Here is a 13,001-nt window from a genome sequence, read left to right on the forward strand (position 1 = left end):
CCGGGGCCATCAAGTCATTCTCAAGAGTAACCCATTCATTATCGATAGAACCCCAATGATGGTCTACAAAACCCATAACTGAGCTGCTCTGTAGTTGTTCCATAGATCTCGGAGGCCTACCCCACTCCTTTCTTTCGGTTGCATCGGTGTTATATACGCCACTTGCGATTTTACTGAATTCCACAAAAAATTCCAAAAGGGCCTGTTTTGCCTCCACAAAGAACATTTGAGGGACAGCTATCGGAAGAGCTTGAAACGGAAATACTACACGATGGAGAGTATTCAATTTGATGGTAGTGAGACGGCTCGCCCATGAACAAATCAACTTTGCCCATCTCCCCAAATCTGAGTGACCCCAGGATAACACAGCCCCTCTGACTGTAGACGAAAACCACTCTGGGCTATCCAATGAAAGATATTCGATGAATGATCCACCAGAGGCAACACCTCCGATTTCCCATAATTTCATTTGAAGCCAGAGAACAATCCGTAAACCACTAACACCTGTTTCAATTCTATTAAGGAAGTCTTCGGTTTTGTGACATATAGCAATAGGTTATCAGCAAAAAGTGTTTATTTATACTCTGTGCCCCGTCGAGTTAATCTGCATATGTTTCAATTTCTACAAATCCTATCTGCAAGAGGTTCAGGGTCAGAGCAAAAAACATGGGGGGGAAAGGGCAACCCTGCCTTATGTCCCTTCCCTCTGCAATGGGAAAAATCCAACAGGAGACCATTCACAGACACCTGCGCCTCTGGGGTTTTATCCAAGGCCATAACACCTTCAAACCAGTGAGAACTCAACCCCATTTTAGCCAAGACCGCCCTTAGAAAAGGCCATTCGATGCAGTCGAAGGCCTTTTCTGCATCCAGGGAAACCAATGGATGCTTTTAAATCAAGGATTTTGAAAATATTGTCCGACCCCTGTCTTCCTCGCACAAAGCCCACTGGTTACTATGTATCAGGGTAGGCAACAACCTTCCCAGGCATTCCACCAAGACACTGAAGCAGATCTTAACGTCTACATTCAGAAGATATATCGGGCAGTAAGATCCACAATCAAGCCTGTCTCTTCCTTCTTTTGGGATCACAATAATCCTCCCCTGGATAACAGAGTCGGGTACCATTTCCCTGTACATTATACTATTGACTAGGGAGGATAAAAAGGGTGCTAACAAAATCCGAAACCTCTTGTAAAACGCCCCTGTATAACCGTCAGGGCCCAGGGCCGGGCCCGTTTCCAGTCTGGCAATAGCTAGCAAACCATCCTGGGGTTCTATTGGTGCATTCAGAGTAGCTAAGTCAGCAACCCCCACTGTAGGAAGGCTAGCATCTGCAAGATGCACATCAATTGTGTGTATTGGGGCTGGGGCGTTGCTAGTTTACAAGACCCTGTAGTATCCAACAAACCTCTGAACAATACTATCAGAGGTTACAAATCTATCTCACTGAGGGCACTTCATTTCTGTAACCAATCTGTTTGCTCACTACTTTCAAAGCCTCGCCACCAATGAGGTGTACGTTTTGTCCCCTTTCTCAAAGAAATCTCAGTTTCTGACATCTGAGATGAAATATCGTGCAATTCCTGTCTAAGGCCAGCAATCTCTTTTCGAATCTCTTCCTGATCGGATGACTGATCATACGTAGTATTCTCCCAGGACCTAATCTGTACCCTTAACTGAGTATCACGCAGGGATCGAATCCTCTTCTTTTTCAACCCTTCTGCTATAAGCAATCCATGAAATCTTACCTTAGCCGCCTCCCACACCATACACTTGCTAACCTCCCCCTGTATTGTTAATTTCGAAAAAATGATGAATTTCCTCCTGGAACCTGTCACAAAACACCACATCTTTGAACAATACATTGTTGCAGGTCCAACGTTTATCAGCAAATAACCGATAACTCAGACCTATTTTCACCAAAGCCATAATGTGGTGCGTCCATGCTACTACTCTAATAGAGGATCCAGTTATGTCTTGGGCCCTACTGGAATCCACAAGGATGTAATCATTCGTGTATAGGTCTTATGTAGGGCCGAGCAGAAAGTGTGGAACCTAAGTACTAGATGTAAAAACCTAAACGTATCAGTTAAGTGGTAAGTGACAAAAAGGTCCCCCAATGATCGCTCAGGTCCTTGGGCCGGTTGTGACGGCCCTCCCTCAAGGAAAGGCAGTCTTTTAAGGGATCCACCAAGCATTAAGGTCACCATCACAGATCATAAACTCCCTACCCCTTTGCTCAAGCGATGAAAAAGACTCCTCACAAAATGCTAGTTTTTGGTTGGGAGCATAAAATACACACAGGGTTATCTCTACTCCATTTAACTTGCCCTTAACAGCCAGAGAGCACCCCTCATGTAATACTTTGCTCTGTAACAATTGGAAGCCAAGTGACTTATTGAACAAAATCGCCCTGCTGGCCTTTCGCTCCAAATCAGATGGCCAAACCACCTCCACTAAAGTTAGTTTCCTGGACAAAAAATATATCAACGGCAGATTGTCGAAATTCTCTCCCTAGCAAAGATCTCTTGTGCTGGGAATTAAGGCCCTTAACATTCAGAGACCCAACCTTCAAAAATGATGCATCACCATAAGCATTCACAACTACAATCTACCTCAAAGCAAAAATACAAAATCTGATTATAACTAGAGCATCGCAATGTCACACCAAGCTGGAGACAGCCCTATGGAACTAGAGCCACCCAGATGGATCCCTTCCACCTATGGAAAATATTACAACCACATATAATATTATGAACAAAGTCAGAACCCCTGCAAAACCCTGCATCCAAAGTTTTTGGAGGAAGAAACATTGGTAATCAAATATATTAAAGGGACGATTCCCAGTTCATGCAGTTCTACACTACCAAACAGTCCAAACCAGGGCTTGAAGATCAAACATCACTACCGGGAGTCAGTAGTCAGCCCGATAACCATTAGTATCATATCATTGAAAAGTCTCAAGGAGTGTTCAACTTCCGGAGCTTCCTGGAGCCCCTCTGCCTTCCCCTCTAAGACAATGGCTGGCAGATGCTGCCAGTCAATGGAGGGCCCTTCGGAGACACGGCACCCTCCACCAAAGCTCTGTTCCGCAAGTGTTCCAATGCACCTTCAGCCTCAGTCAATGTAGTGATGCGATAATGCTCCTCAGTGTGTTCAAAGTTAAGTGGGAGGGAAAATCCCACCTATACCGCACATTATTCCCCTGAGCCACTGTGTCAGCGGGCAACACTCCTGCTTAGTAAAGGTGAGGGATGATAGATCTTGATGTATTTGCACAGCAGACTCAAAAGTAATTGGCATCTTTTCCCTTGCTTTCTGTAGGATCATCATTTGTTGAGCGAAGTAATGGCATTTGGCAAGGAATTAACGTGGGCCACCTGGGGGGCCTCCTCCTCTATGCACCCTGTCAAAAACAAAGTCCGTCAAAGCAGACCTTCCAAACAAGGAAGCTAACAGAGGACGTACAGAGTTTTGAGCCATCAGGTAAGTCACAAGAGGCGTCTATCTCTGCAGAAGGGTTGGCAAAAGAGTGTAACAGTTTCAAAGTTGTGGGGTGTGTAGAAGTCCCACTAGGATGATCTAACAAACTGTTCTACTACTGTCTGAGCCCTTGTTGCCTTGTTCATTTTTTTTCTACTGTTTCATCTCTCCTTTCCTCGTCTGCTTGCAGCCCTCCCTCTGTCCTTCCCTAGTGTTTCCCCCACCCCTACTGACCCTTTCTTCTTCTCTCCTCTCCCCACCTATTCTGTGGTGCTCTCTGCCTCCTATCTTTTCTAACTGCTTCTCTATGGACTATCCTGCTCTCCTCACTAAATCTGGTAGGAAGAACCCAGGACTCCCTATCACTGACACCTATACCAGTGCCTCCTCCAGGCAAACTTTCACCGGCATCCTCTTTGTAGTTCCCTCGCCAGACTTATGGACTCTACATCTGGTCTCTGTGCTCTCTCCCTTCTCTTCCTCTCCCAATAATGGTGGCACCCGCCTGGCCTCCTTCCACTCCTCTAATGTCATCATTAATTTATACCAGAATGGTACCATCTTAGTCCAAGGCCCTCAAGCCAACCTTCTCCTCTTTGATAGACGCTTCCCACACCTCATCAATTTCCTCTCATCTCCTGCTGTCCCCTTTTTTCCCTCCATGGCTTAATTGCCTCTCACTGCTGTCTCCTCCTTGGCTACCTTGCCCTCACCTCCTTTCACCTCTGCCCCTCCTCTGGCTTCTTCTACACCTCTGCAGGGCATACCTCTGATTTGTAACCCTCCGTGGAAGTCTTTCAAGGATGGCAACCTTCTACATATTGCCACTCTAAACTCTCACTCAGCTGTCAAACACTCCTCTGACATCTGCCGCCTCCTGGAAGATCTTGACCTCGATGTCCTCAGTCTCACTGAGACATGATTCACGGCCAGCTCTGTCACAAGCTTTGACACTCTCCTCCCCGATGGCTACAAGATCCTCTCTGCGCCCAGATCCGACCGTTCCAGAGGGGGTGTAGCTCTGATCTTCCCTGAGTGGATTCCTGCCTCTGTCATTCCTATGCAGGCCTACTCCTCTTTTGAATGCCTCATCTGTAGGCTCTCTCTCTCTTCTGGCCATTCTCTTACTTTGGCAACCATCTATCAGCCACCTGGTCAGATCCCCTCCTTTCTCTCTGAGTGGGCGGACCTCTCCTCTTCCCTCCTAGTCTCAACCACTCAACTCTTCCTTCTTGGAGACTTCAACATCCTCCTGGATCCTTCTTGTTTTTCCACTGAATTCTTCCATGACCTCTGTGACTCTCTCTCTCTCTCTCTCTCTCTATTCTCCCCTCTGGCCCGACTCACTGAGCAGGACACACTCTGGATGTTCTGATCTCTTCAGACCTTCCCCTTTCAATCGGTCTCACCACTCCTCTCTCCTGGAGTGATCACTTTCTCCTTTCCTCCCATCTCACCCTCTCGACCCCTTAGGCCAAGCCAACACCAGCACTACCAGCTACCTTCTTGGTTATCCGACCCATGAAGCATGTGTCCGTTGAGGCTTTTGCTGCCACTTTCTCCCCCCCCCCTTCCCCTCTTGGCTGACTCACACCCTGACACAGCCCTTTCCAGGCTCCACTCTGCTATATCTGATACTCTCGATGTTCTTTACCCTGTCACAAGGATCTGCTTGAAGCCCAAAGCCAAGTGCAACTCTTGGTATGACTCAGACCTTGTCACCCTTAAACGCAAGTGCGGGGTGGCTGAGAGGAAATGGCGCACTTCCTGGACATCCTCTGACAAACTAGCCTGCCACCGGCTCCAAAGGCAATACTGGCTCTCTGTCTGCACCAAGAAGAGAGCCCACATCCAAGCCTGCGTCTACGCGTCATCTAACAATTCGGCCGAACACTTTAAAATCTGCACGGAGCTGGACAATCCTGCTGCAGTATCTACCTCTCATGTCCCCTCCCAGTCCGTCTGCACAGCCCTGGCTTCTCATTTCATCTCTAAAACTCAGGACATCCTTTCCTCTCTCTCTTCCTCTCCCCTGCTCCTCCTCTGGTCCTTCTTCGGCCCCCTCTCCTCCTTTCTTCTCTGCCTTTCCCCTGTTCTCCTCTGACGAGGTTTCTAGGCAAGTACGATCTATGAAAGTCTCGTCAAAACAAGTTCACTCCTGTTCCTCCAAAACCATCAAGAACCCCATTGACACCCTGGCTCCTGCTTTGACAGACTTCTGCAACCCCTCCTTCACCACTGGAGTCTTCCTATCTCCCCTGAAGCACTCCCTTGTGCACCCTGTTCTTAAGAAACCCACTGAGGACCCCTCCTGCCCGGCTAACCATCGTCCAATCTCCATCACTCCTTTCCTTGGCAAACTCCTGGAAAAGCTGGCCATCTCCCAGCTTAATCTTCACACTGAATCTGTTGGTTGTCTCCATGACCATCAGTCTGGCTTCAGAGCTGCCAGAAGCACGGAAACGGTTTATAGTCATAATGTCGACAACAAAAATGTCGACAGTCAAAATGTAGAAAAAAAAATGTCGAAAAAAAAAATGTCGACTTTTTTTTTCAATGCATTTTTTTTTTAAATGGGGGGGTTCCCCCCCAACCCCCCTTTTTTAATTTTTTTTTTAATTTTTCCTTTTTTTTAACTCCCGAACCCCTAAAATAAATATATAATTAAAAAAAACGAAAGTCGACATTTTTTTTTTCGACATTTTTTTGTCGACATTTTTGTCTGTCGACATTTTTTTTCGATATTATGACTGTCCACCCACGGAAACTGCTCTCCTGAACATCCATGAGGACCTGCTCTCCAACCTTGATTCCAACACCCCCTGTGTCCTCATGTTACTTGATCTCTCTTCTGCCTTTGATACAGTCAACCATGCCATCCTGCTCAACCGTCTCCATGATAACCTGGGTATCACCGGTCAGGCCCTGGCTTGGCTGACCTCCTTTTTTGTGATTGACCCTCCCAGATCCAACTTGGGTCCTTCCTCTCCTCTATCTCTATCTCTATCTCTACCGGTGGTGTTCTCCAGGGGTCCAACCTCTCTCCGTGGCTGTTCAACCAATACCTGGCACTTCTTGCCCACTGCATTGCCGCTCTCTGCCCCAACTTTCAGTGCTATGCGGAGGACACTCAACTCATTTACAGGCTCCCCTCCGCTACCTCATCTCCTTCTCTCATCTCTGACTGTCTGTCCGCCATCCAGGAGTGGTGTGCCGCCAATGACCTCTGCCTTAATGCCAGTAAGACCGAGATTCTCCTCATCGGCACACCTGCTCCCTCCTTTCCTGCCACTCGCTGGCTGGCTTCTCTTGGCCCTCTTCCTGCTCCCATTTGAAGGCTAAAAACCTTGGGGTCATCTTCGCCTCCACACTTTCCTTCTCTCCTCACACCTATGACATCTCTAAAAGTCACACTACCAGCTGCACCACCTCCGAGGCATTCTTCCTTTCCTCTCCTTCCCCCAGAAGCTCACTGTCTCCAGAGCTCTGGTTCTCTCTAGGCTGGAGTACTGCAACAGCCTCTTTCTAAATCTTCCTGCCTCTTCTCTCCGCCCTCTGCAACTCATCCAAAACAGGACTGCAAGACTTGTCCTTGGCCTCAAGCCCAGGGATCGTATCTCTCCAGGACTGAAATCTCTGCACTGTCTCCCAGTGGCAGCGAGGATTAAGTTCATAATCCTCTGCATTGTCCACAAGGCCTTCTGGGGCCTGGGACCTCAATACTTTCAACTCTCTCTTCCTAAATATCTTCCTTCTTGAGCTCTTCGCTCATCCACCTCCAACTCCCCCACGGTCAGTCGCTTCTCCAAGCAACAAGTTGGTGGTAGATCTATTTCTTCAGCTGGGTCCTCCCTCTGGAACAGCCTCCCTGCCTCTCTGATACTTGAGGAGAACCATCTCCGGAAACACCTCAAGACCTTCCTCTTTGCTTCTGCTTTTTCTCCTCCTCTCCCCTGCTGCTCTCCTGGCTGAATATGAAACTGCACTGGTTACCTGGCTACCCTCTGATCTTCGGCCCAGGTCCCCTGCCCAACAGTTGCACACATGCACTGCCCCCGTAGCAACCCTTGCACTCAGGGACTGTTTCTGTATCCTTACAGCCCCCACTAGTACTTGACCCCTGATGTCTGCAGTTACCCTTGCACTTGTCAACAGCTGGCCACACGTGTATTTATGGTCTTTGTTTATTTCACTGTTATCTTATGTTCTGCACTGCTCCTTCCCCTTTCCCCTTGCACTTTTCCCCTTCCCATCTCCCATGCACTTGCACAATCTCAATGTTACTTGGCCTAGTAGGATCGTTGTCTGTCCTCCGTTTTCCCTCCCTTGCTTTGTCGCGCCTTGAAACACTTGTTTATAGGTGCGTTATAAATACCATATCATATCATATCACAAATAACTCCCAACAATTGCCTATAATAAAAGCCCCAACCATCCCCCAAAACGAGTGGAGCGATACAAAAGCTTCTGTTGCACTGTTTCTGTAGCAAAATGTCCAGATAAAATCACCGCACTGAGATGCCGCAGATCATCACACTAATACAAACAAACTTGACATTGTGTCACTTCTAATAGAAAATGTAGCTATTACATCCTAGGTGGAACACGCTGTGCACACTTAAGACGAAATGGGATTCTGCACCAACAAACCATTACAATCCCAAGAAAATGCCTTAATGTGTCAGGAGCGTTGTATGCGCTTGGGAGAAGGTGACACAATAAAGATGTCCCCATGCACATGTACCAGTGTAGAAACTCGGCGCAGGACTCCAGTAGTAAAGGAAAAACACACATCCATTCAAAAGCGACTCCAGTAACTTTTCTCCCGAGATGCAGCACTTCCAGAATGCAGAGGCTGCCACCGTTTAAGCTCACGGAGCTTCATACATAAGTGGTTTGCCTCCTCGACGTGCAGTGCCCGAGGGTGTAAACGCTGCGAAGGGGTCCTCGACCAGCTCCAACGCCGGCTCTCCCGCAACACAGGGATCGAGAAACATCCCACTCTGCGGCCTCTTTAACCCCGGCAGCTCCAACAGCGCACTTCCGCTGCTTTGCCTTGCAATGCCTACACAGGCCCCACGCCTTAAACACTAAGGCAGATACTAGGTCGCAGGCCACCTACAGTGCTCAGGGGACCCTACGAATATTCCCAGGCACATCCCACTCCTTTATCCACAGTGCCGAGGCCGCACAACGGGTCTGCAGGGGTCGACTGTTCCCCTTTTTCCTCTTATGGGGGAAGGAGAGGACAGGTTAGTCAACCATGTCGCCTGCCCCCCGCCCTCTGCATTTCCCCTAGTCTCCCTGATACAGGACTTTTGAATACAAAGATTACTGAAGAAAGGTGATTAGCAGAGCCAGTGAATGATGGAAAATATCAAACATATTCTTTCCCCTCACAAAACCAGCTTCAGATATCAGTAATTTCATCCACACAGTTTATAACAATGTTCAGAAATCCTTTACCTGGGTGCTTTCCGAGTAATAAGAGTAATTGAATGAGCTCCCTTGAATAAGGCACCGTCTCCAATTATTCTTAGAATGCAGACGCATTCTGCTGCTCCCAGGAGCGGATAAATGAGGTTTTACCTGTGTATGACTCACCGTTTGACTAAAGAGATTTTAGCACGAAAAAAACATCAATCTCCATCCCACTCATGTCAATAGAGCGTCTACTGGTGGAAACACTTTCGAGCCTGTGACCCGTGCAGCAGCAGCAGCCTTTAGCCCTCATTTTTACTCGCAATACGAGCCGCCTGAGGCTCTTGCATTTACGGACTTCCTACACGCTTCCTGGAGGAGGCGTGCACTACACCACGTGACTGCTTCACGTGACTTGGTGCAACTTGAAAGGCCGGAGGCTGCCGCCCGCTCAGTGTGAGCGTCTACTGGTGGAAACACTTTCGAGCCTGTGACCCGTGCAGCAGCAGCAGCCTTTAGCCCTCATTTTTACTCGCAATACGAGCCGCCTGAGGCTCTTGCATTTACGGACTTCCTACACGCTTCCTGGAGGAGGCGTGCACTACACCACGTGACTGCTTCACGTGACTTGGTGCAACTTGAAAGGCCGGAGGCTGCCGCCCGCTCAGTGTGAGCGTCTACTGGTGGAAACACTTTCGAGCCTGTGACCCGTGCAGCAGCAGCAGCCTTTAGCCCTCATTTTTACTCGCAATACGAGCCGCCTGAGGCTCTTGCATTTACGGACTTCCTACACGCTTCCTGGAGGAGGCGTGCACTACACCACGTGACTGCTTCACGTGACTTGGTGCAACTTGAAAGGCCGGAGGCTACCACCCTTGTGGCTGTAAGCCCGGTGGAAATAAGCCCATCGGCTGTTATACGGCTGTTGTTCGCTGGTGGCGTGCTAAGTGGGCGAGAAACTGCGGAGGCGTTGCCGCTTTGATCTCGGCCCGTGGCGAGTCCTGTTTGTACTGGGACCCGCACTGACGCTCCCGCGCCTCAGTGGACCAACTATAGTTCGGCTATTATCTACCCCCGATGACGCTAATAGCAGAAGGACCTCAGACTAGAAAGAAAACTCTCCAACATCGCCGAATGCTTAACCCATGGACAGGGATGAAATCAACAGCCAGCACTAAGGTAAGCAAAACTGCTGGCCGAGTCTTGCTTGCATCTCTCACCCTACCAGCAGCCTTATCCGAGGCCCACTTAGACCAGCCCTCTGACTGTCATCTACCTAATCCATGCCATGAAGCTTTGAGACACGAATGCATAAACGAAGATCGATCTCCCAGGCGCTCCTGTTCCAAAGATCACGTCTCGAATACTAACCTAGCCACTGTCACTGCAGTAAATTTACTTGCGAAGCAAATCCATCAGGGAAAGCACGGGCAATTAGAACACTTACTGAGTCAAGATCATCCTGACACTACCAGTAATGATGTACTAGAGGCCCTCGTGCCGGCTACCTCCCCGCCTGTCCCTGTTGACAATTTGCTCCCTCCTCAACCAATCAACAATAGGGGCGAAGATCCGGCAGTTGAGCCTGCCAGTCCTCCTCTTGTTGTGCCAGCGCATTTTATGCTGAGCACAGCTGCGGCCGCAGCACACTTAACCTCGGACACGACTTGTGATCCCTCGAATCATCTAGCTCCTACAGCGCCTGACGCACCAGCTTCCCAACTCCGGCAGCACTTTATGGTGAGCGACGATGAACTCTTAAATCTGCCAAATGACGAGGCCGCGCTACGCTCTTCATCCTGCATATACGCTGTGAATTCAACAGCTCTATTGGCACAGGAGAAACCTTTGACAACGGCTTCCACAAAAAACCTGCTTCAAACTTTACACTCCTCAAGACCTGCACCTAGCCATTTTATCTCTCTGCCTTCACCTCACTTGGCAGCGACGTCTGCTAAACGCTCAACAGAGCTCCTGGGTCAAGGAAACTGTAGTAGCTATGCATGCCAAGCACCTGAAGATCCAGCAGCGCTGAGACCTCCGAATGGACTCCACCCAACCTTGTCTTTACCAGTAACAATACTCAAGCCATCCGGCTTGGAATCTAGTTCGCTTGCTAGAGCAAGACGCCTACAACGAATTGCAGAATTAAAGTCAAACCTTCAACAACTGTCACCACTACAAGATCAGCAAACTGCTCAAGCAAGCACTCCATTTTCTACAAACAAGTCTTCCCATGGCGAAATTTTACAATCTACTCTACCTCGAACTCTGTCTCCGATCAATTCTAAGTTTCATTTGGACTGCTCCACTTCATCTTCAAATGAACAAGATGCCACCTCAGCAAACATCTTGCACGCGAACATCCTATCTGACGCTGTCATGCAAATTCACAATAACGTCCTTGCGGCATCTGCAGTTGCGTTGGCACCCTTTACCAAACTATATGAAACTTTACAAGGCCAAATATCTGACCAAGGAGCGATGATTCAGACTCTGATCAAACAAGTAGACAAATTCGATCGCTTTACAGTCTTTCTCCAAACGCAAATGGAGAAAAATGCTGACCAGACAACAAGATGGCAAGAGCGGCTCGGCGACTTGGCCGCCAGACACCACTGTCAAAATGACACTCTTACAGAAGGCCTGTTAGACGCAGTGAAATGGATGAGAAAAAACGCCAACTCGAACTCCATATTGCATACAATACCATCGTGTTCAAAAAATTCCTCTTCGGTCTTAAAGGATGTCGGACATCAGCCCGACGAGCCAATCCCTGTGACAACCAATGCGAACACCCTTTCAAAACCTGACATCTTTGCCGTTGCCCCAATCCAACTGACGCAACTTACTTACGAGCAACAGAGCGACCAACTAAGACACACTTGTAATGCAAACCCTCTAGGAAAAGACGCCTCTCTCCTGACGAGTCTTGCAGCAAATGCTGAGGAATCACTTGCTCCAGTGAGTTTTCGACCTTCCTCATTTAACATTTTTAGTGCTCCTGCTAAAACGATTACTACAACGAATCCAATTAAGAAAAGCTCAATCATCGCCAAAAAGAAATGTTCTGAAGGCGGCCAAAAAGAATCCCAACAAAAAAATACACGTCAGAATGTAAAAAAATTCATAAGAATTCTGACCACCCCAAAAAAAACTGGTTTGTTTGAACGCAAAACTGTTCATCAACAATCAACCTTTTCAAAAACCCAAGCGCCCGCCCGGCAAAAAGATCAGATCAAAGTCATGCCTAAACAAACAGCAAAACGCCGACGCATAGACTCAAATATTGAGAGCCCGGACCGTTTGGCTAACGAATCTTCTGTAGACCTATGCGATCTCTCTACATATTTAACTGGAAGTGAAACAAATAACTCCTCCTCCTACGAAGCCACGCCAGCAAAGGTTGTTAACAACTTGGCAGCAAAACAAACTTCAGTAAATGAAAAACTGCACAATCGACGTTCCTGTGAAATTTTAAAAAAGGACTTTCCAAATGCTGAAAAGACTTTGCCTGCATCTGTCAGCTCAAGACTAAATCCAAAGCTAACAACAAACCAGAGAAAAATCGATTCACACTTTCGTTCTAGAGTTCATGGAGATACGTCAAAACCTGTAGCGACCTCATGGAAACTCCGACTTCAAAACATTTTATCTGACGAACACGAATTAAACTTAAATAGAGCTAACGTTCTAAAACTGTTCGCTTGTGTTCCTCAACTTCGGACTATAACGACAGACGATATCAAAATTGTTGAGTACGCAACGGAAAAATCCACCGACCAAGTGCTGCTACATTTAACCTCCTGTGCTGCAAAAAACACCTTATTGCAAGCTGCTGAAGAGTTGCTAGTCTTTGGTTTTGACATTACCTTGGAACCAGATTTGATAAATCACAACAGAAATCTGACCAGGAATACCAACGTAAATAAACCTGAAAGTAATATCAGTCGAACGCCCCTACGGAAATCATTATCGCTTCCATTTAGATCTCGACAAGAGCTGATTCTCAAAACAGGAAACGATGGAGGCAGACAAGAAGTCAGCAGAAGAAACGACCAAAACCACTGACAATGAGTGACACAGACAAAGCT

Source organism: Ambystoma mexicanum, chromosome 4q (genome assembly GCF_040938575.1).
Source record: "Ambystoma mexicanum isolate Mex_15411 chromosome 4q, UKY_AmexF1_1, whole genome shotgun sequence".
Taxonomy (NCBI): domain Eukaryota; kingdom Metazoa; phylum Chordata; class Amphibia; order Caudata; family Ambystomatidae; genus Ambystoma; species Ambystoma mexicanum.